The 5,264-nt window shown below is 37.4% G+C and overlaps 1 long non-coding RNA gene across 1 annotated transcript; it reads left to right on the top strand.

Moving 5' to 3' along the window:
• Positions 1-364: 364 nt before the first annotated feature.
• Positions 365-1,634, top strand: LOC148860682 (uncharacterized). The gene is made up of 4 exons (XR_016094967.1): positions 365-905; positions 1,015-1,065; positions 1,263-1,415; positions 1,500-1,634. It is a non-coding gene; the product is annotated as an uncharacterized LOC148860682 (long non-coding RNA).
• The last annotated feature ends 3,630 nt before the right edge of the window (positions 1,635-5,264 follow it).

Genomic DNA, 5,264 nt, shown 5'->3' with positions numbered 1-5,264 from the left:
GTAAATTTTGGCTTTTATTTGTAAATTTTAATCCAAGTCATTTGCATTTTTTTCTTTCAATTTCATTGTAAATTTGTATTCTCAATTTTATTCTACCATTTCATTTTATTATTTTATATATGAACCATGTATACATTAAAATTCATATGAAATAAGGGAAAATTCCAACCAAGTACCCTGCCCAATTTCTTTTTTTCAAATTTTCCTTCATAAAAAAAAAAAAAAAAAGGGAAAGTTCCAAAATAGTTCCTTGTACTTTAGGGGTCGTACAAGTTAGTACCCTCCACTTTTCGAAAGTGAATATTTCAAAATGGCAAAAATGCCCCCTTGACTAGACTAGGAAGCATTGTTCATTCAAAGCCTTTGGTTTTCCAACCGAGTTGTTACAGTGGTCGCCGCTAGTGCATTTGCAAGGGAAATCATCGTCAGATATATTTATTCAGGCGATTAAAGTCACTGGAAACAATCAGAAAATGATATTCTCCACTATACGATTATGTTTCTTCACTTTCTTTCCTATTTACGCTCAATTAGCGGAAAAGATAGTGTTTTCACTCCGTTGCTTTCACCAGAGAAGATGAACATCATTGCCGTCGTTGGAGAAGAAAAGGAAGTTTATATTTTTCGATATTTTGTTTCCGTTTTCTATTTCATCATATGATTATAATTTTTTGTTCTCTCGATACATATGTAAAACCCAACATTTTCCTACTTGTTCAGTAGATAGTGTGTCGAAAAACAAAGAAAAGTGTTTATTCATGTCATTGATGACAAGTATTTTTGTTGACATAAGTGTTGTTGATTTTCATGCATGTTTGACAATGTTCGAGTTAATCCTGGTTGTTTAATGACTGCCGCTAGAAATACTGATATAGACAACAAATGGCAGCTCTCTATATTACATGGTATGCTTTTGTTTTCCTTCAATTTCAAAATAACATTTGGTTCTTTACCGACAACCAGAGATTTGAAGTTCATGCTTTCCTTGTATTTCATTTCATTTTTCCTGTTTAGTCTTCTTTGCCGAATGAAGCCGTTAGCGATAAGGAGAAATCTGGTGTTACGGTAAGCAGATTTCTCTCTTTCTTTCTTCCTTTTCTGTGCTTAATTTGATTCAGTTTTCGATTTACTATTGTTATTTTCTTCCCGTGTATGATCTTTGGTTCTCCGGGATTCGTCCTTAGATCTTCTGGACATAGTTTTTTTTTTTTTTTGTTGTCTCACTTTCGATTTTAACTCTTACTTGGGAAATTTGGTTCCAGTGGCCAAAGCAGTTGAATGCTCCGCTCGAGGAGGTCGATCCGGACATTGCAAGTATGATCGAGCTCGAGAAAGCAAGACAATGGAAGGTGCTTTCCAACATTTGTTGTCCTTTGTTATGGATTGAAAATTAAGGTTTCAATGTTGTCCTTCTGGTAAGACCATTTACAATTATGTATATTGAGTTGCTCTTTTCCATATAAGTATATTATCATAATTTTAACTGCACAACTGTGCAGAATGAAAGATTGCAATGGTTCGAAGATGGATGGTCAGGTCTACGAAAGCTTATTTCTAGTGGTTTCTTCTTTAGCTTGTCAAGTAATTGAATGCCTTCTTCCCCTCCCCTCTTCTTCTTTTTGACTCAAGGCTGGACCAAGGAAAGCATTATTTGATGCCATCTTCAAGGCTGTTGGAAAGATAAATATTATAGTAGAAGACGTGGTATGGTTTATTGTACTCTAGTCCTCCAACTATCCTTAATCTCAGTCTGTGAAGTCATACCCTGGTGGTATAAAATTAAAATTGTGTTTTACTGTTTACAAAATCCTGAGTCAAGAACATGTACATATAAGATTTACATTCCCGTGGTCCCTTATCATGGTTCAGAATCTGGTGGTGTTTTAATATTATAGCATAATGAGCTTACTACATCTTTCATAACCATCCCCCCTCCCCATAATTTTCCTTCCATGTATTTGATGGATGTGCATAAGGTCCAAGTGTCAAAGGTTTCAGCTGAAAACTGTCAGCATGAGATTACTAGTGCTTCTTTTCAAGTATTGGAGTTTCTTAACTAAAAACAATGTGAGATGAGAAAAGGTATCATTAAATATATCAAATAATTCTTGCACTTGTCTTTGTTTCAACTCCTAAAAAGCACTTTGGATTATTTTGGTCAATATATTTGGTACCTGTAATATTGTCTTTAATATATTTTAATCAATCTATTATAACAGGGAATAATCACAGAGGATGCAGTTCAACTAAGGAAAGCTATTGGTACACCTGGAATGGCTGTTCTGTTCTCCAGAGAAGTAGAACAGGTCTGAAAAATTCTGATTAACTATGAGTTGATAGCAAGAAAGTGCGAGAGAAGTGCGGAACAAGAGAAAGAAAAAAGGTGAAAAGAAAAAGTTGGAAACACGAGGTTGCTACCACAAGAGCTCCGTGAGCGAGTTAGCCAACATGAGGGGTGGAATAAGATAGCTTGGTTCAGACCCTATTGAATTCTTGTACAAACCAAGAATTTATCAAATGGAAGTTAAGATGTATTTGAAATATTTTTGGATGGAGAATAGTTTTTTAAATTTTATTGTAATTGATGTTTTTCTTTATTTTTTTTATTTTTTGTATTTTATTCCGGTTTAAATAAATATAGAGAAAACAAGTAATTTAAAGAAAAAAAAAAAGAGTATAACTGCCACTAAAGAAGTTCAAGGCTGCCGCTAAATTTATAGAGAACTTTTAGAGGCAGTTTAACATTTATATCGGCAGCCGCGAAAACTGCACTTTTTTACATTTATCAATCCTTTGCACTTTTTTACATACCCGAGATGAAAGTGTCGTTGTCTGGTGGTCCCCTATCTTGTCCACAACAATGTGTCAATGGTGGGGGATAAAAGAGGAAACCATATTTTTTTTTTTTTATTACATCGTTAGGGGATAAAAGAGGAGACCATATGGTTTTTTTTGTTACATTGATGGGGGATAGAAGAGAGGATCATATGGTTTGACTTTGTCATTGTGTATGGTGGTTCCCTACCTTGTTCTCATAAATGTTCAAATTTCTGTGGAAAACTAGCTCAGCATACAACATATCCCAAATTGACATTAAGTTGATACCCTGATTAAAAATGCACCCAAAAACACAATTTAAGGTGGATGATTGATTGTTTTGTTTTTTACTTGTCGACAACATTTGTAATTATCATTCTTTTTGAGTTTTATTGTAGATATTTACCATTTTCAACCACCATGGGCCACCATTGTTGAATTACCACCACTATGAGAAATAATGTGGATGGTGATCTGTTGTCATTTATTGAAATAAATACAATAATGAAAGAGTTGGGGTATGTTGATAAATGGAAAGGGTTTTAATAAGAAGCTAAGGTATGATTTTGAAGATGGATTAGTACTCATACATAGTGACCAAGGTGTGTTGGGTATGTATGTATGTATGTAGCCCATGAATAGGACAGCCCCTCGTAGGAAATGGTGGATGGCGAAGATGAAGTAGATGATTGCTTTGATGAAAGGGATGGTAGAATTGAAGATGATAGTGATGATGTGGTCTATGTAATAAGTGGTGGTGATTATGAAGAAAATAAATAGACTACATTAGTAGAGGAGGAAACAAGTGTAGCCTCTAGTAGTTGTGATACAATGAAACTCATTATGGAGTTAATTGTACAACACTTGAATTGAATGTGATTGGACTAGATTTATTGGATGACTATGAAAAGTTAGATGAGTTGCATTGTGCACATGATTCAGATGATGAACATGCAACACAGTTTGAATCATTTGTACCCAAAAGGAAAATTATTGCATCAAAATTGTCAATCGGATTGATATTTCCTAACCCATCAACATTTAAGGAAGACTTGATCACATTTGCAATTATGAATGGTATTTGATGGAGGGTGATTTGGCTCGACCTTGCAGCACGGGCACACGTGGGCATGACCTTGCTCAAACAGTGATTCAGCATGACAGTGCAACGAGCATGAGCACAACTCGGAGGGAAAGTCCCACCGAGTTCAACTCAACAACTCGACAGGTAAACTACTCGTCGGAAGCCGCCTTACCCGCACCTCTTCCTTAGGGTTAAGGCACTTCGGGGAGTCCCGAGTTCGGGGCACCCTGACCTCTCTTAAGGCCCGAGCTCCTCCCAATGGACCTTGGGCCACTCCTAGGCAAGAATGCACCGATCCATCTCCGGACACCCCGAGGCATAGACACCTCAGGTCAGCTAGCTCGACATAACTGGCTACAGGCAACCCGTCACTCAAAGGACAGCTCGACTCAGGGTAATTCGCGGGAGGGTAGTTCGGTATACCACAAGAGGGCTTCCTGCTCGACCATCGTACCTAATAAATCTGTCGATAGCAAACATGTCCCTCGTCAAATAGCGTCGCGCCTGCGACCTTTAGAAAGGTGTCCCGCACCTGACAGGCACGTACCCTGCAATGACGTCCCCGCGCGTGCCACCTCAGCCTTGCCTGTAACGGCTGTGGCAAACTGACAGTGGCGGTTATACCTGTCCTGTCAGAAGTCAAAGGGCCTGAAGCAGCGGAATTCAGTTATAAGGGGCTTATTCTCAAAGAACAAGGTATCTTCGAATCACCTGCGCAATCTGCACTCTTAGCCTTCGTTTTCCCTTTGTCTCTTGCACACAATACTGACTTAAGCATCGGAGTGTTCCTGCCGGAAAACCCCCTAGGAGTTCTTCCTCTTTCCTCTCATATCAGGTACCTCTCAGGAGCCACGCGAGTGTCAGCTAGGAGTGACCGGATCGCGCTACATCAGTATCCAATTTAATTATTTGAAGAATAACAAAGAAAAAATCATCACAACTTGTAAGAATAGATGTGGTTGGGCATATATGCCTCTTGAATGCAGGAGGCATATAAATTTCATCACAACTTGTAAGAATAGAAAAAATCATCACAACTTGTAAGAAGTGTGAATGTTCAAGGGCTTTGAAGAATGACAAGCTTAGTGTAGCATGGATTGTAAAAAAGTATAAGAATATAAATTCCTAATTGATCCAAATTTTAAATCACTTGCATTACGCATTGAGACCTTCAGAGAGTACAAAGTTGATATTAATAGGTCAACAACATTTAGAGCTAAGAGGAAGGTAATCATTGGTATTAAGGGGATCTAGAATGAGCAATATAAAAAGCTAGTTGATTATTGTCATGTGTTGATGAATTTAAATCTAGGGAGTATAGTGAAGATTGGTTTCTAGGAAGATTCTCCAAATAGTTCCAAAG

This window comes from Nelumbo lutea, chromosome 4, assembly GCF_056320005.1.
Source record: "Nelumbo lutea isolate HS-2025 chromosome 4, American lotus-T2T, whole genome shotgun sequence".
In the NCBI taxonomy this organism is placed as follows: Eukaryota; Viridiplantae; Streptophyta; class Magnoliopsida; order Proteales; family Nelumbonaceae; genus Nelumbo; species Nelumbo lutea.
This window is presented reverse-complemented; position numbering and strand designations above follow the sequence as displayed.